The sequence below is a fragment of the Octodon degus genome, unplaced genomic scaffold (genome assembly GCF_000260255.1).
Source record: "Octodon degus isolate 3935 unplaced genomic scaffold, OctDeg1.0 scaffold00019, whole genome shotgun sequence".
NCBI classification, from domain to species: Eukaryota; Metazoa; Chordata; class Mammalia; order Rodentia; family Octodontidae; genus Octodon; species Octodon degus.
The window spans coordinates 22,670,217-22,693,556 of record NW_004524595.1 but is presented as its reverse complement, the minus strand read 5'-3'; the positions used below and the strand labels follow the sequence as shown (position 1 = coordinate 22,693,556).

The 23,340-nt window shown below is 45.8% G+C and overlaps 1 protein-coding gene and 1 pseudogene across 1 annotated transcript in view; one reads left to right on the top strand and one right to left on the bottom strand.

The window, feature by feature from the left end:
• Positions 1-994: 994 nt before the first annotated feature.
• Positions 995-10,609, bottom strand: LOC111815652 (annotated as a pseudogene).
• Positions 10,610-16,759: 6,150 nt separating this feature from the next.
• The window catches only part of Hopx (HOP homeobox), a 33,191-nt gene continuing 26,610 nt past the window's right edge, over positions 16,760-23,340 (top strand). Inside the window, exon 1 of the mRNA XM_023710950.1 lies at positions 16,760-16,997. The gene's annotated coding sequence lies outside the window, so the exon portion shown is untranslated. The remainder of the gene's footprint in view (positions 16,998-23,340) is intronic.

Sequence of the window (23,340 nt, the reverse complement as noted above, 5' to 3'; positions counted from 1 at the left end):
TTTTTTTGGTGGGACCAGGGATTGAACTCAGGCCCTTGTGCTTGCCAGGGAAGCATTTATTCTACTAAGCCATCTCCCCAGCCACTTTGTTTTTGTTTTGTGATTTTTTTTTTCTCTCAGTATTAGGGATTTAACCCAAGGTCTTTGAACTGGGCTATATTCTCAGCCTTTAAAAAAATAATGTTTTGAAACAGGCTCTTTCTAAATTGCTAAATTGCCAAGGCTGGAGTCAAGCTTGTGGTCCTCTTGCCTCAGCCTCCTAGAATGCTGGCATTATAGGTGCATATCGCCATCCCCGGGCTCAGGGTCTGCCTTTTTTTTCAAAGGGACTTTTTTTGGTCTTATTTTTACTATTTTATTTTTTGGTACCAGAAATCGAACTCGGGGCCTCACGCTTACTAGGCAGGCACTGCACCACTGACTCACATCCCAGGCCCAGGGTCCACCTTTTATTTCTACCACTATTTAGGATTTGTATCAATAGGCAAAGCAAGCACTGTGCTAACAAGAGGCAGGAGGAGCACACAGGTCCTTCCAAGCGGGGTGCTCAGATATTAACCAGCAGAACAGCAAGAGCACAGCAAGAGCACCTGTGGGAGCCTGGTGGCAGGTCACCGCCCAGAGCTGCCTGCCTCTCTGCATCCCTCTTGGTAGCTGTATCCCGGAGGGGCAGAAGTAAGTGCTTGTGGAAAGCACTTAGGACGCTCAGCGCACTGGCTTTAAATGCTTCAGCAGAACGATGTGGCGATCTTCACTTTCATCATGGTGGTTTGGGAAAGTTCCAGCTGAATGCTAGGACTGCTTGTCACTAAACGACATTCTCTGAACAACCTGCAAACAACATGAGCTAAGTCTTTAAGATATCATCAGGGTTGAATATTTGATCGATTTTTTTTTGTAGCATAAACACATTTATTTATTTGCTAACCAAAGAGATGACCCTGGTGAAATCAACACTTTGAAATAGTTGTATGTAAAATGTTTGTAATAAAGGTAATTGATCAAAATAGTGACAAAAAAAAGCATGGAGATTTGCTCATTGAACTGAGCTTATTCATTCTCGAAGCTAATTCCTGTCCAAGTGATGATGGGATACCTATTCTACTTTCTCATAGACCTGAGTACAGGTGACATTGTTCATGACACAATCCACAACCAGCTTCCCATCTTGCAACCTTCTGGTTATTGTCCTCTCCTTCTCATCCCATTCCTGGTGCTGAACCAGCATACCATCTATAAAAGCACTGACCGTCTGAGTTTTCCGGCCATCAGCCATAGTCTCTTCAAACTTCTCTCCCAGATTACAAGAAAACTGCGTTGCTTTCAGGGTGCTCTCGGTCCTAACGTTGAGGTGGTTGCCGTCACAAGTGATGACACAAGCTGGCTTAGCTGTTGCGGCCGTTTTTCGCATAGCTACTCCCACTCCTAACTCCTTCATGTATCCATCAAAGCCTTTGCTGTCCACCAGATGCCGTCTTCCTACCAGCTGCTGCACGGTGGCCACAGCAGGAGCGGGCGTGGGATCGGGGAGCAGATCTATTGGCGCTGGCAGCGTGCTGTGTGGCTCCAGGGCCTTGCCGCTCTATAAGCGCACAGCGCAAGGTCTTGATCAATTTTTAAGGTATGTTGTATCATAAATATGCTTTAATTGTTCTTAAATGTTAGAGGTGATTATATTTTTAAAACCTTAGAAATAAAATCATGAAGATATGAATAATGCAATCGTATATTAAAAGTGTTTGTTACGCAGAGAGTTGGTGTCCATGCAAAAATCCTACACTGAAATCCCAATGTCCAGTGTGCTGGGACAGGGTCCTGGACCCACTGGAAGGTAATGAAGTCATAAGGGTAGGAACTTTATGAATGGGAATTAGTGTCCCCTGGCAGCAGCACCCCCAGACCCTGAGGGTTTTTTTTTTTTTTTTTTTGTGGTACCGGGTATTGAACTCAGGGTCCTGCGCTTGCCAGCCAAGCACTTGCTCTACTGAGCTATCTCCCCGGCCTGACCCTGAGCATTTGGACACTGGCAGTTTGACCCTGGACATCCTCCCTGCCAGTATAGGGATTCTGTTTTGAAAATCTGAACTGGATTGAGATAGCAAATCTAAACCCAGAGCACAGTGAAATTAAACTCCGCAACCGGGGTTGAGATTCTTAGTGGCTAAGATAAAATGAGAACGAGGAGGACGAGCTCCCTGGTACTGATGATGCACCTTCGGAATTCCTGGATCCTGAGCTTAGAATTTGGGAAGATCAAGGATGCCTCTTGATGTGAAAATCAGTTTGCATTCTTGCTCAGAAAGAGACCCACCTGTGCTACCCCACTAGCGGCATGAGTGTCACGGTCGTTGAAGGGAGACACGCCTGTTTCTGCCAGGGAGAGGGCAGTGGGCCTTAAGTGAACAACTGAGGGGAACAGGAGAGCGTGGGACCTGGATCAGGACCCGAGAAGGGGCTGGGAGCTTCCTTCCCTTAGCGCCCGCCCAGGAGTGCAGAGCCAGGCAGGGTGGTGCTGTAGTAAGCTAATCTGTACTTCAGTAATTTACCAGAAAAGAGAAGTCTGTACTAGAGAGTGTTGGGGTAACTTCCTGCCTTTCTGGACAGTCTCTGAGTCTTTTCTGGAGCACATTTCTTAAAATAAAAGAAGTCCTTCAAGTTTGCTATGATATTAATATATATTGATAAAGAATTTCAGAAGTTGTTTTTCAAAGAATGGATAATCAAGATTACAGCATCTCGGGGTCAGAGGAATCATTCCCACATTATTTTCAGTATTGCTCATGTGACCTGAATTCTTCATGTCTCAGCACCCCACACCAGGTGCCCCCCCTTGGGGATCAGGGTTTCAGAGTCTCCCCTCAGGTTTCAGGGACTCTCCAGCGCTCCTGGTTATAAGCTGCTTCCCAGGGTGGCTGCCCTGTGCTCCTGGGTGACTACAGGATGAGGGGGAGGGGCATGTCTGGCTTCTGTGAAGAGGGAGGAGGGTCCAGTGCGGCCTTGAGAGCCTGTCCCTGGGCTCCGGGTCTTGCAGGGGCTGTCCATGGCTCTGCTCTTGATTTGTTGTACCTCCCTGCCCAAGTCACCTTGGTGGTTTGTGCTTCAACTTTACTAAACATGGCAAGAATTCTGACATCTCCCAAAGAGGTAGCAACTGGTTATTTAATATTTAGATGGTATTTCAAAGCATCAAGCACCAAGATCAGTCCACGCAGAAAATCAAAGATCTGCGGCTTCCCTAAAAAGGACGCATCTTTCTTCTTTAAACATTCAAAGGAAATAAACTTTAAGATGTTCATGTACTGTTGAGAGAAAACAACCACAAATCCTCAAGAGTCAGTAAACTGCTCCTTTATTTGTCTTTAGTGAACAAGGTGGGTGCATAGTTGAGCCCAGTTTCTGGACAGTCCTGTGCTACCCAAGACTATGTAACTAGAAACATTAAGGCTGCAGAAATTGGGAGAGCAGGAGGCTCTGATACCAGTGCTTGACAGTTGTATTTTAATGAAAAGTATATGTAATACTAAATACACTATTGACAGTAATGGCCTTAGTGAATCCATTTGCTTAAATCTTAAAGAAGGTATTTAGGAAGTTAGAGAGACTCAAGGGCCATGGGCAGAAGACAGAACATGTAAAATTTAAATGTTTTTGGTACTGGAGATTGAAATCAGGGCCTTCACACTAAGCTATTAACCAGTTATTGATTGATTGATTTAGACAGGGACTAAGTTGCTAAACATAATGCACAGACACCTTGTGCAGGCTGGGCTAGAACTTGTAATCCTCCTGCCTCAGCTTCCCCAAACAGTGGGACTACAATGCCCTGAGTCTCCATTCATACTCTTGGAAGCCACATCAGAAAATGAGACATGTTATGGGCCGAGCTGTGCCTCCCCTCAAACTCTCAGTCCCTTGGAATGTACCCTTGGTTAGAAACAGGCTTATTGTTGATGTGGATGTGGTTGATCCGGATGAGGTCCTACAGGCCTCTTATCCATGCTTATCAGAAGGGGAGCCCAGACCCAGACCCACAGGCAGGGTGTGCACCACGTGCAGACAGGTGTCTGTAATGCACGGCCAAGGAACACTGGAGACGGCTGGCAGAGCGCCAGGAGCCAGGAGCGCCTGGAGCAGATCCCCGCGTGGTCCTCCACCACCTACATCTCAGACTTCCCAACTCCAGAACAGGGTGACAACACAACCTGAGGCGCAGGACACCTCATGCATGCTGCTTGCTTATGGCAGCCTAAGAAACAAGCACACTTGTTACACCCAGTTGTTCTGCCCTCAGGAGCAAGATAACAACCTCTTCCATTCTTATTCTACTCATTTAGATACTTATTTGCATAACATATTATTTTCTTAAAATGCAAATATTTCCCTGAAAGGTCCTGGTCATCAGTCAACCACACCCAAGGGCATAAATATATTTTGCAGAGATGGCCACAAAAGCACCCTTTCAGACCTGGTCACTTCCCTTGTAGGAGGTAATGGCTAATGTCCCTCGCTTAGACTACAGATGGACTGTGACACACTTGTAACCTGCAGAATGTGGCAGATGTGCTGCTACCATGACTGTCAAGTGGGAGCCATGGCCGTGGACACGTGCACTGCAGCACTTAATGGCCTCAGGGCAGAAATTCAGATTCTCTTTTCTGGAGAAACCACATGGGAAGAGTCAAGATCTTTTTTTATTTTTTATTTTTTTTTCAGTTTCAAAGATGATTAATAGGACAGTTTCAATAATTAATACATTGTACATTGTTATCTTCTTAGTAGTTATCCACAGTACAGGAAGCAGACAGGATATCCTGCTCAAACACTATTAGTACAAATCTTTCTTCTCATTGAATTAAGCGAAAGTAGCTGTATATCTATCCTAACTACTTTGTATATACAAATACAAAATGGTCCTTCCTTTGTATCCCCTTTTTGTGTTTAGTCCTGTCAGAGGTGGGTATTCTATTGATATCTAAATACTATAGGTGCTTGAATTCAGCAAAACAATCCAACACTGTCCAGCAGACATAATAGTAGTGGGTTATCCTCAGAAGTTATTGATGGGGCCGGGGAGATGGCTCAGTGGAATAAGTGCTTCCCTGGCAAGTGCAAGGGCCTGAGTTCAATCCTCAGTTCCGCAAAAAAAAAAAAAGTTATTAACTTGAGCCTTCTACAGCTCATCGTATTAATATGGCTTTACTTTATATACCTTGTTTTTATATTTTTTCTGCTGGATAGTTAAGACCAACATAAAGCAAGACTTATATAACAAGAAATTTAACTTTTGTGTATGATAAGGTCAGTCAATTCCCCTTAGGATTTATCCTGTAACCCTATACCGCAGTTTGTAGATCCTTTGTCAGTGTCAGCCATGTGGATGAGTCACAGCCATTGCTTGAACAATTTGCTCTCTGTGAAAGCATAAGAGAATGATTTTTCTCTCCATGTGACTCTCCTTAGGCACACTCTACATCATCGATCACATTCCTCTGTGGCTCCATAATCTCCTTGATCAGAAAATTTGGGACACAACTGAGTTACATGATGTTGCAGTATGGAATCTCCTATGTCCTAAGTCTTCACTGACCTTGAAAGGCTAGGGCCAAAATGTTGGCTGACCTTGCAGCCCTTCCTTTTCTCCAATTATTGGTCTGCAAACTTAGGTTGTTAACCCTCCAGAAGAGAAGCTTATTATTACCCTGCAACATATGCAGTTTGGTTTACCCTCACTATCTGTCTAAATATCAAACATCTTAGGCATAACATGGAAAAGGCATTTTCCATCAAGTATCAGTATGTTGAACTTTAAGTCCTTACAGAATATGAAGAAAAGAATAAATAAATAAAATAGGACTAAACACATATTTTTGCACAGAAATTTAGAAATCTAACCATATACAGCATTGTAACAGGACAGTCCTGTGACATTTTTTTTTCCTTTTCTTGTGCCTTTTTTTCATTTATTACCCTTTATTTAAAGAAAAAAAAAACTTTTACTTGAGAAACAGTACAGTAATAATTGGTATGTCATGGCAAGAAGTACGTATTTAGAAGACCAGAATGACAGGCATTCTAAGTGTGACCCTTCTATTACACATTGCTATCTTCAGTGCAGTTGCTTGGTTCACACGTATCAGCATATATAGTTAGTCAGGGTGAGAATCCTACCAGTTAACTGCTAGTTTCCAAGACCTGCTGATGTTTCTCAGGATCATTGCCTTACCCATCTCGTGTGTATAAATGTATGGCTTTGTCCCTGTCATGATTCCCAGCTTCTCTCCTTGCCCTCTCCTCATTGTCCAGTCCTCAAGTTCTCACTTTCCTTTTAACTATGTTAAACCTTTCTATTTGTATTTCTTCTTTTGAGTTCTTATACTAGGGAGACTACAATATTTATTTAGGTCTGGTTTATTTCACTTATAAGTATATCTTCAAGCGGCATCCACTTAAATATGACTTCAAGTTTATCATTCTTTTAGCTGAGTAATACTCCATTGTATAAAAGTACCACATCTTTTTCAACCATTCCTCAGGTGACGGGCATCTTGGTTGTTTCCAAGATTTGACTATCACAAATTGTGCTGCTATAAACATAGGTACACATATATCACTATGATATGATGTTTTCAGTTTCCTCAGAAAAATTCCCAGTAGAGGGATAGCTGACTTGAATGGGATTTCCCGTCCTAGAAGAGTCAAGATCTTGACCATAGAGGAGCCCGGCGAGGCTGCAGGGGCTCCCGTCATCGCTCTGTCGCTCTGGCTGGGCCTCTGCCTAATTATAAGTACCAAGATCTCTCCACTGAACCCTCTCTGAATTCCTGGCCCACTGAGACCAGAAGCAGTGACAAAACAACTGTTGTTCACTTGGCATGATTTATGAGACAGCAACGGAAGGCGGACATATTGTAACGCGTTCCTCAGATTATCAAATTTCTTGACTTTTAAAGCAACTGTTCCAGAATTTAATTTTCTTTAGCAAAGGCTGGGAAGGCCTGAGGAGTGGAGATGATTTGGCAACCTTACCATCCACTTTGCAGGTTTCCTTGGAGTCTAGTGGGCGGTTTTGTAACCACGCAAAGCAGGCAGCACCGCAGGCAGCGTGGCTTCCGCTGGCGTCCTGCGGTTGTTCATCTAGAAGGTCGGGGCACTGAGGAGTAGAAACCTCTAATCACACTAATGTTTATGTAAATCAGTACATTTGCATAGATGCCAGAATACCTCTTTCCAAACATGTTCTCATTTGCAAAATTGTGCCATTGGCCATTGTGGGCACGTTCATTACCAGTGAACAAGTTCGTTACCAGTGGGGTCAGGTTTTCCCAACTTTTGAAGACCTCTGTTTTCAAGCAGACCCCAGCATCAATTCTAATGATTCTTGCTGAGTTTGTGATGAGGTAAGGAGGCCAGAATAATAAAGGTATTGGCACTTTAAATAATCCTGCCCCTTGGCATATCACTGGGGCCTGGCTCTGATCAGTTATGAAAGACCATTCGAACAGCCACTTCCTCTCTGTTGGAAAAAGCCTGGATCCTTTTGACACTCACGTGTTCCCAGCACTCCCTCCCTGCCTGCCGCTTGTTTTCTATGGTGTCTTTGATTGGCTTCTCTTTATCAGGGCATTTGAATAAAAAATCCCCTCTCAGCCCCTTTGTCTCCGAGTTCTTGCCTGCTGCTTCTGGTCTCCACGACACCCCTCAACATTTACTGCCAGGATTACGATGCCTGTGAAATCCACCCCACGCTGCAAATGCCCACCAAAGGAATCCTTGGAAAACATTGACTTCTTTGCTCCGTTTAGCCCCAAAATAATAGTTGCTGGAACAGAGTCATTCAGACCGTGGCTATTAGTTAAGGATCTCTACAGACAATAGCAGGGGGCAGCAAAGAAGCTGAGAAGAGAAGGCTTCTAATCCCCTGTTTGTGACTCCCAAAGGGGAGCTGCTCAGAGTGACTTTTGTAAACTGGCAGATGCTGCTGCCATTTACACCTAATCAGATAATCACAGGCTGAGAGCGCCCTTAATCCACCCTCCTGCAAGGGGCTGCCGGCCAGCTGGCAGAGGAGGCTTTTGACAAGTGCTGCAGAGTCCTCCCGTGCTGTCTTCACACCTGCAACTGGAAAAGGCTGAAGGCACTAAAAGGAGGAGAGGACAACTGTCTCTAAACAGACAGAAGGGCCCATGTTTTTCCTTGAGACCCTGTGTTTTACTCCTGAGTAATCTGTGGATGGATGCACATCAACCCCAGTCCTCAAGCCCTGTAGAAGAAGGTTGGTGTCTTTATCCTTAGGGCACATCTAGAAGAGGTTAAATTTCTGGCTGAGGAGTAAAAGCCTCAAGACAACGGTCTGTGGGGCTTTCTGGCCTTGCCCTGCTGAAAATCAGTTCTGAGAAAAACCAGAAGGCAGTTCAGCCAGTTCTGCACGGTCTTGCCCACAAAGCTGGACATTGCCCTGCGTGGCTCTCAGCCCGATTGACTCTGGAACAGATGGGGCACCTGCTGGCTGGACCATCTGCCTTTGAGTCAGAAAGCAAAGTCAGGTGTGTCCACATGACGACTCTAAGATCCTCCCGCAGGGTCTCAGAACTTGCTGGAAAGACTGGTCCAGGAGCTGACTGTCCAAAGCTGGAAGTTGGGTGTGTGAGTACCTAGCACTCAGGAGACCTTCTGGGGGGCCACAGATCCTCACCTGAAGCACTGTAGAACCCTCAGAGAAGCCACGGAAGAGGGAGGTTCTTACCCTAGTGCACAGAACTCTGCTGAATTGGTTAACAAAGCCTGACCACAGCCTATCTTTGCTAAAAGCAGAAATCAGGACTTCCAGATATTTTCCAAAGATGATCTGTATTTCCTTTCCTTCCTTCCCTCCTGCCTCCTCCTTCACCTCTCCCTGCCTCAGTTTTCTCTTTCAAGATGTCTCCCTGGACTATGTGGAATATCTGCACTGACCAAACCCACAGGGGGAGGGGAGGATGCCTTTGGAGCAGGGTCCTGTTTGGCTGACCCCAACACACAGCGCCAGGCGTGGCCCTCTGAGTGGATCCCCTAGGGCTCACAGTCCCTCGGGAGGGTGCTCCAGTGGTGAGTGGGCACGTCCGGAACAGGGGCAGCTGCCCTGTGGTCTGAGGCCACCTCTCCCTCAGCCCTAAGCAGAGTACCTTGCTTCCCTGTGGCCGCCTACAGTCTCCAGCCTCTCATGGCCCCTGACAGCCTTCCCCTGGAGGATAAAAGTGAAAATAAGAAGAACCTCAGAGAGAACATGAGGATGGGCTCCTCCGCACCCTGGGGGCTGGGGGCCTGGACATCCGAGTGAGCTGCTTGAAATTGCACCATGGGCCCATCCAGGACCTCTGGGAAAGAAAAGGGAGGAGAAAGGGTCCAGGGCTTCCCAGCACAACTCTCCTCTCTCTCCAGCTGCTCCACAGTTTGGCTCAAATAACTCTCAGCTCTCCCTTCTCCCCTGTGTCAAGCATCTTTGTGTGTGGTTCTGCCATCAAACTGTAGTTTTGTTGGCTCCATTTTCCTTTCCTTTCCCTCTGTTTCCAAGCAAAACCACTTACCAAAGTCAAGGGTCTTGAATAGATTGCTCATGGGGTTGGGAACCCTACGCAGCAGGGGTAATGCCTGCTCTTCCCCTCCTTTCTGGAGCTCCCTGAGATTCAGCTGAGAAGCCTGTGTGGTGGCACAGTCAGGCAAGCCTTTCTCGCTGGGCCTGTGTGTTCTCCCAGCTCCCGACTTGCTGCTTTCGGAGAGCTTGGGGTGTCCTTGGGTTTCGGCAGGGGTGTGGGACTCTACTCACCAAAGTGCTAGGGGATTACAGTCAGGCGGGGCACCCACCCATCAGCTCATGGATCCAGAGGCCTCCCAGGGAAGCCACCAGGCCCCTTGGGGGATGGTCACAGTGCTTCTCAAACAGCTCCTGACAGCAGCCGGAAGCCCTGGTGCTTCAGAGAAGAACAAGGCATCTGTGGGTGAAGAAAGTCTCCTCTCTTTCCACTCTGTGGAGGAGCAGTGTCCCCTCCCTGTTCTCCAGGATTCCCCTCCTCCAGGCTTTCGCTACGTGGGGTAACAAAGGAGCACAAAGTTTGGGACCTCCACCTTCTCTAGATCCTAGATAAGGAGGGCGGAGAAACTCTGGAGAGGGAAGGCACCACCAGCCACCGCAGACAGAATAGCTTGTGTCAATGAGTGCTGTGCGTGGGCCACCGCACCCAGCTCCTGGGCGTCCACTGACCTCAGCTCCATGAGGATGACGGGTGGCTTAGGTAAGATGGTGGGACGAACCCTTTGAGCAAAGCATGGACAGCTCTCCGAAAGGATGACTGCATTGTTACTATGTCTGCAGTAACAGCCAGGCAAACAGTGTGATTATGCCATAACCTCCACGCCCTCCACATCAGGGAACTCGAGAACTCCGCCAGGAAGAGCCAAGGGAGAGGCCTCTGTCCTTGGCTGGTACCACCTCCTTTGTCCCAGTTCTCTGACGTCTGCCATTTCTCCTCAGCTCCCCGCACTGCTGCAGGCCTGGCCAGGGTGGCCAGGAAGGGACCTCAGCAGCAGCAGGTGAGAACTTCCGCACCTTCTGCAGGGCCTCAGCCTCCTCCATAGCTTCGGGGCAGAATGTGCACAGTTGTGATTCTGTCCTTCCAGTGCCCCGTTCCTCTTATTCTGCACAGGTCAGAATTTCCTTAAACTCTAAGCTTTCTGAAATGTTTTGGGTAGTTTTCTGTCTCCACTCTTCTCTAGCCTGTTCTGCCTGCTTCTAACTCACTCTGGCTTTAGGCAGTGTCTCATTTACTTTTTTACTTGTTGCTGGGACAAAATACCCAACACCCAAAATTAAGGAAGGAAAGGTTTATTTAGCTCACAGTTTGTGGAGGTTTCAGTCTATACTCGGCTGGCTCCCAGGCAGAGTGGAGCATGGCAGAGAGCAGCCGTTCATGGCAGCAGAAAACAGCGAATAGCAAAGGGAAGGGCAGCAGCTGCTGCTTCTAGCAAACTTCTTTTCCCTCCTTATATTGTAAACAAGCTACCCTGGGGTGGGGTGTAAACTCACACAATGTCCATGCCCTCCTCCTGCACAGGGTAAGGATGTTTACAAACTAAGAATCCTGGCTCTCTGCTGTCAATTAAACTTCTAAACTTTTCAAGTTGACACAATGTACCACCCAGGACAGGCAGGGAGGGAGGCTGCTCCGCTCCAACCTCACTGCCTTCTGCACGATCTTCCCAGCATCTCTGCTCGCTGTGGCGGGGGCCACGGGGGTTTTAAGTTTGCCTATTTGCGTGGGTTCTACATGGGCTTCTGGCTGTGACTCCAGCACTAGCCACCACTCACTGGACACTTATTGTGTCCTGGGCCTTACTGCTGAGCTTCTCATATAATAATGTTAGTCTTTGCACAAAACCTGTGAGACAAATACCATTGCTGCCATTTCACATACGAGGAAACTCCTCTGGCTGAGACGAGCAACTTGAGTTGACTTGGATCACTTACGTGGGAAACACAGTCATTGGCACTCTGTCTTAGTTACTTTTCTCTCGTTGCTGGGACAAATATCTGACACCAGAACTAAGGAAGGAAAGGAAAAGTTTGTTTAGCTTATAGTGGAGGTGTCAGTCCATATCAGCTGGCTCCAAGGCAGAGTGGCACATGGCAGAGGGGCAACCATTCATGGAGGCAGATAACAGCAAAACAGCAACAGAGAAAGGAAAGAGCAGCAGCAACAAGGGTGACAGAGAGCAAGGGGTCTGTCTCCCTTATGTTGCATTTAGGCTATCAGCCCAGGCCGGGTGTAGCACTCACACCCATAATCCCAGCAGCACTCACATCCATAATCCTAGCAGCACTCATACCCATAATCCCAGCACTGGATTATGAATTAATCACAAATACAAATAGAAAGGTATAGCACAATTAAAAGGAAAGTGAGAACTTGAGGATTGGACAACGAGGAGAGGGTAAGCAGAAAAGCTGGGAAACAGGACAGGGACAAAGTCATACATTTATATGCACAAGATGGGCAAGGCAATAATCCTGAGAAACATCAGCAGGTTTTTGAAACTAGCAGTTAATTGGTAGGATTCTCACCCTGACTAACTATATATGCTGATACCTGTGAACCAAGCAACTGCACTGAAGATAGCAATGTGTAATAGAAGGGTCACACTTGGAATGCCTGTCATTCTAGTCTTCTAAATACATACTTCTTGCCATGACATACCAATTATTACTATACTGTCTCACAAGTAAAAAAAATTTTTTTTAAAATGGGTAATAAATGAAAAAAAGACACAAGAAAAAGAAAAAAAAAAGTCACAGGACTGTCTTGCTACAATGCTGTATATGGCTAGATTTCTAAATTTCTGTGTAAAAATATGTAATTGTTTATTCATATTCTTTAAATATGCTTCATTTTTTAAATTTTCATCTCCGTATTCTGTAGGGACCTAATGCTTAACATATCAATACTTGGTGGAAAATACCTGTTCCATGTTATGCCTAAGATGTTTGGTATTCAGACAGATAGTGAAGTTAAACCCAACTGCATAAGTTGTAAGGTAATAATAAGCTTCTCTTCTGGAGGGTTAACAACCTAAGTTTGAAGACCAAAAATTAGAGAAATAGAAGGGCTTCCAGGTCAGCCAACATTTTGACCCTAGCCTTTCACCATCAGTGAAAAGTCAGGACATAGAAGAACCTATACTAGAACATCAGGTAACTCAGTTGTATCCCAAATTTTCTGGTCAAGGAGATTATGGGGCCACAGAGCAATGTGATCAATGACACAGAGTGTGCCTAAGGGGAGTCACCTAGAGAGAAAACATTCTCTCAGCCTGTCACAGAGAGCAAATTGGTCAAGCAATGGCCGTGACTCATCCACATGGCTGACACTGACAAAAGATCTCTAAATTTCAGTACAGGGTTACAGGATAAATCCTGAGGGTACTTGACTGATCTTATCATGTACAAGAGTTACATTTCTTGTTATACAGGTCTTGCTTTACCTTGGTCTTCATCCAGCAGAAAAGTATAAAAATGAGGTATAGAAAGTAAAGCCATATTGGGCCGGGAAGATGGCTCAGTAGAATAAGCACTTGCCTGGCAAGTGCAAGGTTCTGAGTTCAATCCCTGGTACAAAAAAAAAAAAAAAATGTAAAGCCATATTAATAATCTGAGCTGTGAAAGGCTCAAGTCAACAACTTCTGTGAATAACCCACTAGTATTGTGGACTGCTGGACTGTGTTGGATTGTTTTGCTGAATTCACACACCTATAGTATTTAGATGCCAATGGAATACCCATTTCTGACAAGACTAAACAAAAAAAGGGGATACAAAGGAAGAACCATTTTGTATTTGTATACACAGAATAGTGAGGATAGATATACAGCTACTTTCACTTCAATGAGAAGAAAGATTTGTACTAATAGTGTTTGGACAGAATATTCTGTCTGCATCTTATACTATGGCTAACCGCTAAGAAGATAACAATGTACAATGTATTAATTATTGAAACTGTCCTATTAATCAGTTTTGAAACTGTCTCATTGATATTTGTTTCTCAATAAAATAAAATTTAAAGAAAAGAAAAGAAAAAAAAATTTTTAAATGAATTAATCACAGGCTCTAGAAGTCTACCTACCCATAACTGCACAAGGCTTTGGGGAGACATCTAGACACAAATCATAACACACCTGAACCCGAGCCAGTATCATTTGAAAGCCCATACTCTTCCCTTCCCACCATTCTTCCAGTCATTCAGCAAACACATCTGAAGCATCTGTCCTTGCCCGGGCATTGTAGATAGACCCGAACATCTGGCTCACCCCACCCTTTCTCCTATTTTTTGTGATGTGTGACCAATGGAGAAAAGTGTTCCCAACACCTACAGCAAGGAAAAGTTCTGAAACAGCAAATAGAAGGAAAATGACAACTGATCTTTTAGTGTGTGTTGCAAGTTTGTTAATGACTGGGAGAAAAGGACAGTGAGTGCTATGGCTCTGTCTCACTTGTGCTAGCTCGTAGGCAGAGACAGAGGCAAACACGTGGGCAATAAAAATCCCACTGTAAGAGGATTAGGAAGAGTAGGAAAATGAGCCTGAAGCCAGGAAGGGCCATCTTGCCATCTTTTTATGAGTACTGGGTGCAATATTTCTAAGAAATCAGCAGCATCACTGACTCCTCTGGTACAGAAGACAATAGACGGACAGATTGCATGCTGGTTCCTGGGACTCTGGAGATAGAAAAACCTAAGGGTGAACCTACAGGGAAAACCCTGCGGCAGCCAGCTACTTCCCCAGCTTATGAATTGTTTAAATAGTTTTCTTTTTACTATTCTTTTTTTTTTTTTTTTTTTTTCCAGAACCAAGGATTGAACTCAGGCCCTTGTGCTTGCCAGGCAAGCACTTATTCTACTGAGCTATCTCCCAAGGCCCAATAGTTTTCTTTTTGCTGAGTGACAAAGCAAACTTTTCTTTAAAGAAAATAAAGAAGAAGGAAAAAAAAAAAAAAAAAAAAACCAGAGAGCTGATAGAGTGGAATCCAATTCTTACAGCCTGAACTGGTGCCCAAGCGCAGCAGCACTCTAGGCTGTCATAGAAGCATTTCTGGGTTGGCAGGACTGCAGCCAGCCCTTTTCCATGTCTTCTCTGTTTGGCGAATCCTGACTTTGCTCCAGTATCAGAGATCTTGTCTGAGAAAGGTGGGTCCTTCCCTTGAGCCCAGGGATGAACTACGATCATCCTGGTTTCTTTTTTATTTTTACAAAGGATGACCTAAGTGACATGGTGACCATTGGGGCCAGTTTTGAGCAAGCTGACATAAGAAGGAGCCTGCATATGGCTTCTAGACAGCTTTTCCACTTTAACCACCAGAGATGCCTGGGGAAAGCTGACGCCCTTTCCTACCTGGCCTCGGATGCTTTTTAAGGGTGAGATGTGAAGCCATCCTGCTGCCCCTGAGGCTCCACACTGAGAGCTACAAAGGGAAAGATAAAACCCAGGGCTCTCGGTACACCATCACACCCGTGAACAGCCTGAACCCACATTCCTGCAGAGTTCTTAAGCGATGTGAACACTGTTTCATGGTTTCTGCCACTTTGAGTTTCACCTCTGTGATTACTGGATAAAGAGAAACAGCTTGAAGCCAATGCATTGTGCAAGAACAAAAGAACGCATCTGCCAAACCCTGTCTGCCACGTTGCAGGGCCTCCAGAGGAACCTGGAAACTGAGCGGCGAGCATGTATTTATTGAGCATCTGCTATGACAGGCAAGGGCCACATAGCAGGCAAGATCCCTGCAACTGGAAATCTCTTTCTGGAAGACAAGTGACAAACAAGTAAGTACATACAGATCGATGAAAACCTTCTCAAGTAACCTTCTAAAGATTGGTTTACATCAGCCCTAAGTATAAATCCATATTCTGAAATCAGATCTGGACTCAAATTGCATCTCCACCCCTTTCTATGGCCTTGGGCAACTTGCTTAATCTTCTTGAGTATCAGTTTCCTCATCTGCAGGATGATAATAATAAAAACACTAATTCACAGGGCTGTGAGGATTCAGTAAGCAAAGAAGACCTCATAGAGTGTTTGGCATACATCCTGGCACGTAGTCAATCTCTCCAGATTTAAGGCATCTTTGCTGTTGTCCTTGCTGCAATGACCCAGGCTGGGTAGTGTGAGTGGCCAGGAGTGAACAAGAGGTAGACCCTGCACTCAGGAAATGTGGGAGGCAGGAGGAGCCCAGGTGGGGTCATAGAGCTGCGGGGGGTCAGGCAATGAACAGGCAGGAAGTTTAACTCCCGGGGTAACTGAGTCAGGGAGCCCCATCCTCAGTGTCTACTTTTTTTCCTATAAGCTTTTTAAACATGGCCTCTTTCTCCAAGAGGGAAACAAATATGTAATCTGAACCATGGCTGTTCTTCTTTCCCAGACAGAGGTTGTTCCCAGGAGAATCAAGGAGCCTGTTCTATGTTCAGTGACGTCAAAAATAGAGTGTGCACAGGGTGGCACTTACCAGTTCACATTACACTCCAGCAAACGTACACAGATACTTCCATAAATGATCTCATCGAGCCCTGTCTCCCACCCTCCATCCCAAATCATACCCACTTAGCATGCTGCAGTGTTATCCACCATATCTAGCTCATAAAAGAAAAATAAACATTGAGCTGCCGGGTCATCACATCCATATGCCCCCAGTCTTCAGGAACACCCCGGGGAAGGCCACCAAGCCCTACTCTCCCCAGCTGTCATACTCCCTCCTTGCACTTCCCGCAGACCTGCTCCAATACTGTGCCCACAGCTCAGATAGGAATTTCACTAGCAGAGGCAGGGGAAGGAAAAGGAGAAAAAAAAAAAAAAAATCCACAGTTCATTGGGGGATGAGAACAGTGGTTGAGGAGACCTAAAGTTGTCTCATCCTGGCTAGGCACTTGCCTTTCTTTGTTTGTTATTTGTACATTTTGTCTCCAAAAGCAAACAACTTTTCATGAACCGGGCAGTTGTCCAGCCCTTCGCTGGGCATCCGCCTGCAGAGCTGTAAGATCGATGGCATCAGACCTGAGCCACAAAACAGCAATGTTCCAAATAAGGAAGCTGGGGACGGTCCAGGGTCCCGTTCCTCTGCCCCCTCATGTCTCAGCTACAGTTGCATTCCCCACCCTGGTCTTGCTCAAAAGTCTTCCCTAGCTAAGAAAGAGGACAGAGAGGAGAAGGTAGTGCCCAGAAAGTTCCATGAAACTCTCAGAAGTCCCCGCCTGCATATCAAACCTGAATAACGAGGAGCTATGTAACCTGGGCAGACTTTCAGTCAGTTCCCTGCTGCCCACGCGGCAGGTTTTTCAGGTCCTTGCTTGAGCACACTTCCAGGCGTAAATAAACGTGCTATCAGCTGCCGCTGAGCCAGCCTGGCTATTTAAGCAGGCTGGCATCAGCAACCACAGATTCCAGACCCCGGTGGCCTGCCTCAACTGCCCAGCTGCTTGAGAAAGTAAGTAACTTTCACAAGTTTGCCTTTGAGGGAGAGAAGGCGCCATGTAGATGCCAGATGAAAATGCTGTAGTTCTAGTACTATGTTGACTCTTTCGTTGGAAAACCACGATGTGGACGAGAGAATAAAAACGCAGTGCTCACCCCAGGCAGGGAGCCAGAGAGTGCTCTGGGCTTTAAGATACCAAATCCCTTGCAAAGTGTGCGTGGGGCTGAGGTGGATTTGGAGTACTGGTGCGTGTGGGGTGGGAGGCGGCCTTCCAGCAGGGAGCTGAGGTGGTTTCACTTGTTTGCCCACCTATTTCTGAAAGGTGCTTTGAAGCCAGCGTTGATGTTTCTCTGCCAGATGTGTTCTGTGGTTGGGGAGCTGATAATCACTACTCTACAGCTCAGCCTTCTCTAAAATCAGACAGAATCTTGTTTAAAAATCTATTTTGTGTTCAAGGCAGAGGAGAGGGAATATCTCTGGATTGAAAATGTGGATGTACAGTGTTGCTTAATGTTACATCCTGTTCTCAGAAAACTGATTTATAAGCAAGAAAACATTGATCTTGTCTGAGATGAAAGTCACCCAGCACTCTGGGGTTTTGAGGAAATGGGGATTTGTGTTTTTTAAGCTTAGCGGTATCTAGGACTTTGGGCTATATTTTTAAGTGTAAGAGGGGTCACTGAATAAAAAGGAACAGCGTATCACATAGCTTTGATGAGAGGGTCTTGAGGGGAAGGGGAATACCTCGGGTCCCCCACATAGCTCCCTGCAGGGTAAAGCAGTGACATAGTAGGCGGAGGACAAAACAGCTCCAGGCAGAAGGAACAGGCAGCAGAGGATTGTAATGAGACATCGTGTTCATGAGATTCATGTGGGACCCCAGAGGAAGTTGGCAGGATGTCGATCCCACAGTTCAGCTGTGTGGGCCAGGGGCCCAGTCGTGAAGGGAGTGCCCTGGTGAAAGCCACAAGCCTTGCCCACGTATTCACCCACAGGCTTCGCCCACTTTTGTCCCCAACAAACATCTGGATGCTCATTGGCTGGAGTCCAGAAGCCCAAAGACCTTAAATTAAGACCCTGGTTTAAGAACATGCTTTATGTTTTATCTGGGTTAGAGCCTCTGACAGAGGGGCCTGAAGAGAGGGAGTGGGGGATTAAAGCCCCTAACTTGTCAGACCTTCTGGGTCACCAAGCTGAGGCTCAGTCAGAATGTCATAGACATCCTCCATCCACCAAACAAAGGTGCCTGAGCGTTTCCCTGAGTCCTCAATTTGCGACTGGGAGGAAGAGAAAAGAAATGAAAAGTAGACCTGGGTCACAAGGAGTTTAAAATTTCAAGTCTAGGGTTGTAATAATAATCAGCCAGTCAAGAAGTGATGCATATTGCATGACTGCATTTGTAGAAGGCAGAGTTTACCTACAGGAAGAGGCAGATCAGTGTTTACCTGGAGAAGGAGGTGAAGGAAGATACTTGGGGCACTTAAGGAGGGATCATCAAAGGAGCAAAGCAAACTTTTGGAGGAGATATGTTCACTATTTGGACTGTGTTGGCCCTTTATTCTCTCCTTCCTCTCTCTCTCTCTCTCTCTCTCTCTCTCTCTCTCTCTCTCTCAACAGGCTCTCGCTCTGTAGTTTGGGCTGGCCTTGAGTGCTCTGTGATCCTCCTACCTCGGTTTCCTGAATGCTCAGATTACAAGCAAGCAACACCACACCCAGCTAAGCATTTATTACGCTTGAAACATACGCAGCATTGTAGGTGAATTATATCACAACAAATCATACTTCTACAATCTAATTCTTTTGTATAATTAAATGAAACATGAAAATAAAAGACAATGGCAGACTTGCTGTCGCATGCCTGTAATCCCAGCGCTTGGGAGCTGAGGCAGGAGGATTGCTTTGAGTTTGAGGCCAGTCTGGGCTACATAGTGAGTTCAAGGCCATTTTGAACTACTTGGGGAGACGCTGTCTCAAAAAACAAAACAAAGAAAGAAAAGATGAATAATTTTGGAAAATATTGAATTAAAGGAATAAAGCATAGACAAGACAGGAGGGATCATGGGCTTTTCAGGACTGGGAGATGATTTGGGGTTCGTTAGATCTGGGGAACTGTTTACAAAGTACCAGTGACTGAACTCCACTCAAGACTGGCTAACCAGAATCCTTTGGTGAGGGGCTTTGGCCTCAGTCTATAAAGCACCCAAAGTGGCTCTCCTATGTGGCTAGAGCTGACAGTCAGTGACACCTGACAGATGAAGATGGTAAGGGCCATAAAATATGGGAACAGCCCAGGGCCACATGGCCACTGTGTCCCACATCAGAGGAAGGCTAGAGGCCCAGGGAGCGCAACCCTGGGGGCTCAGAGGGAAAGAGCCACTTTGGGTCAGAGCCCACGGGGCAGCTTGAGCTAGGAGAGGGGCCCCAGCTTTCCGAGAGTGTTCTTGGAACCCAGAAGTGCTCTGGGTGCAAGGTGCAGAGATGGTTCAGCACCTTGGAGGCGCATTATCGGATGGCGAGTGTGCTGACGTGCCAAAGGGAAGATGAAAACAGATGTCTCGGAATTAAGGCTTCTTTTTGTTCCCTGGATAATACCTGGTGCAAGCAGGAGCATTATACAGTCATTATTGAAAAGAACCTCGGTGGAAACACCAAGCAGTCAGCTCTGGGGCACAGCCAAGTTGTTTGTTCAAGAAACAGCCTGAATTCTTAGCACTGGGATTAGTCTATTTGGCACTACTGGGTCCCGTAATTAGGACATCTTGGGCAAAAGCTGAGTGACATTTGCCTCCGTGACTTCAGTCCTTCACCTCCTCCCCAGTGCTTCTGTGGGTGCAGTTTCCAGGCAGGGCTGGGTGTAGAGCCATAGCACCCCAGCCCAGCCCTGGCCCCCTGGTAATGTTTTAGGCCGATTCCTATCTCTCCTTCCACCCAAGCGTGCCACTTCTAGGCGCTCACCCTGGTGGGCTTTGCTTACCCATCTTGGGAAAGCTAATTAAAGTTATGATTTTAATGCACAATAATTTCCTAACGAGCTATGTCCCTCCCTGGGATATTAAATAGGTTCCAGCAAGATAATGTATCTGGGAGTTCTTTGAAATGTTATGTAAATATAATTACCATTTGAATTTTTAAATGGGACACTCAGGAGAACCCATCTTAGGTAAAATACGTAATCTCTGCTTATTAGAACCAAACAACTTGCTGAGAGAAAGTACACCAAGATTGTAGGTCTTCAGTAGAATTCTTCAAATCACATCCTACAGGCAACTATCTCTGATGGGTTTCTTTCTCTGAATTAGACCATTCTTTATTAAATGCAGCTGTCCTCATAGGAAGAGTCTGTATTTCGTTTATCTTTCTGAAAAATGAAAGCTACTTTGTGGTCGCCACACCGTGGACAAAGTGCCATGATGTCCTGTTCACAGGCTTTGGAAACATCACTTGCTCCTCCTCCAGAGCACAATGCTGGCACAGGGAGAGCAGCAGGCTCACTGGAGTGAGCAGGATCCTCCTTCCTTGGGGACCGGGTCACCAGCCCCGGGGGCACTGCGCCCTTGCCTGCCCTTTGTCCCACTGGAAAAGCTGAGACTGCTTCCGTGTCCTGCCCCTCCTTTCTGGGGCAGCTCAGGGAAGCCCTGCAGTGGGGCAGCAGCAGGCACCCAGGGGAAGGGGCAAGCTCTACCCGCTACCCCAGGAGCTGCAGACTCTGCTCTATGCAGCAAGGTGGCCAACAACACTGTCTACCCATCTTGGGAAAGCTAATTAAAGTTATGATTTTAATGCACATAATTTCCTAACGAGCTATGTCCCTTCCTGGGATATTAAATAGTTCCAGCAAGATAACGTATCTGGGAGTTCTTTCAAATGTTACGTAAATATAATTATCATTTGAATTTTTAAATGGGACACTCAGGAGAATCCATCTTAGATAAAATATATAATCTCTAATGTTAACAGGTCAAATGCTGCTTCCTGCTAGAGTTTCCCTAAAAAAATCAAAATTAAAAATTAGAACAACTGGGCTGGGGAAATAGCTCGGCGGTCTAAGCACTTGCCTGGTGAGCACAAGGTCCTGAGTTCAATCCCGAGTACCACATGCTGTGCCAGCCCGAAACTGGGAAGGGTGGTGCACACCTGTAATCCCAGCACTGAGGAGGCTGAGACAGGAGGACCATTACAAGTCTGAACTCTGTAGTGAGACCCTGTATCAACAGCAATGACAAAAATATTAGAACAACTGATAAATCGGCATGGCTAATAAAACAGTTTTGTATAAGTGGCAGAATTCCTCCTTTGCATGGCTTTTCTTTGACCATTTCCCTTTACCTTTATTTTGAATTTTTCTCAGTGTGGAGTGGCTTAGTTCAAAGGGTCACTTTAATACTTTTTAGAGATGCTGTGTTATGACCCAACCTGGGTGAGGCTTTGATTGTTGTTGGTGTCTTCCTTGGGCTCCTAAGACATCAAGGGAATGGAGATGGTAGATAGGAGAAAGGCGGGCAGCCTGGAGGGATGGATAAAGCACTGACCTACCAGCAAAGGACCCCAAGACAGATCTTGGCCCTCATGAGTCACAGGCAGCCTGCCCACTTCCTGGGGTGTGCCAGAGGCAGACAGGCTGTTGGGGATACGGAAGATCTGATGCCACCTGTGTCCCCAGTGGAGGTGCATGTGTCCGCTCTGTCCCTGTCTGCACCTGCTCTAAGTGGCCCTGATGTCCGGTGCTGTTGACTCTGAACACACCAGGTGCGGGTGTGGGAGTGTGAGTCTACTAGGAGCTAGTTAGGCTCAGTACGGGCTCAGTGCCAAGTCCTTTACAGTCGGGTGACTCAGGGTCCCTGTGGGAAGACTGGTGTTTGTACCGCCCAGGTTGAGAACTCATTAACGTATGTCGGCTTATCAAAAGTAAAGCTGCAAATAAATGTTGGGGGCTCACGGAATTATTCATCACAAGGTTAAGTGAGTTACTCTGTATTTGTCTCAGGCTAGTTTAGCTCGCAGCTGCATTTGAGTAGCAATGGAACATCCATTCAGAATAGGGAACCCCATTTTTACCCATCCCCAAACAATTTCTTATAATTTGTTCCTGGTGGTTTTGATAAAATGGGACTAAATATAGAAACCCGGCCAGATCTTCCACAAGTGAACCATTCTGCCCTCATATGCTAAAAACAAACAACGCTGAGGTAGATACGATCTGTTCTAATCTTAGTGTATACTGGGCAGGAAGCTAATGATCATCATTCTAGCCATTGGATCTAGATGGGTCAAGATGGGGACTTCCTGGAATTCTTAAGGTCATGACAGATCTGCTTACACAGTGTAGGCTTTGTTGATGTGCTTCCATGTCCTTCCTGTGTGGCTTCTCCCTGAGGAAATGTACACTGACAACCTTTCTTAGCACTTATGTTCCCACAGCCCTTCCCAAGTTTCTAGTCTACTGGTGCTTGAGTGAAACCTATTATGTAAAAAACTTCCATTCTGTAAGGAATGCTGGAAGTTTCTATGACTTTATGAAATCCTCCTCTTCATTCTTCATCCTTGGGAGATGGCTAGAGCTGGGCTGCAGGAATCGGAAGCAAGACCACAGAAAGCTGTCAAACGCTCCCCTCTTCTCACTGGACCCAGCTCAGGCTCCACGACTGAAAAGGGAAGTACATCACGGAACTAGCTTCAGAGAGTTCCTAGGTGGTGAAACACCAGTCAGACCCACAAGGAGCAGCAAAAGGACCTGGCCTTACTTCACTTGCACAAGAGCAAGTCAAAAAGCCACTCAATTATATTGAAAAGCAAAGAAGTAGTCCTTGCCTTTTCTCTTCATCCTTTAAGGAAAAACTGGAGCCCAGGTGTGGGTGTGAGCTGCAGTGGAAGGGGACTAAGTGCGCCATGATACTCTCCCCTACTGGCAAAAAAAAAAAAACCACCAAAAAAAAAAAACATTTTAAAGAATTTTGCAGGCAAGCTCTGGAAGACGAGGAAGTCCGTCAAATTTTAATTCTTAAATGGTCTTTGGTTTCATTGCTCACTTTGATATCTAGGCTTAAGTTACCATATTCCTTAATTCGTGTCATACACAAGACCCACTCTGAGATTTCTCATCTTACTCTATTTCTCTTGCTTTCTCAACTCTCGCTTGCTTTAGCTCTACATTGTATTTTGGTTTTTTTTTCAAAATTTTATTGATAATCTACATTGTATTTTGAAGTTCATGTTGCTGTTGATATTTCTAATGTGTTATTCCTAACTGCTTATTAATAGTGTGCTATTTATTTATGTATGGCTTTGTTTACTGAAGCATCTAGTGCTGCCTCTTGTTACAAACAATGTGGTAATGCCTGTCCTCAGAGGTAAGCTG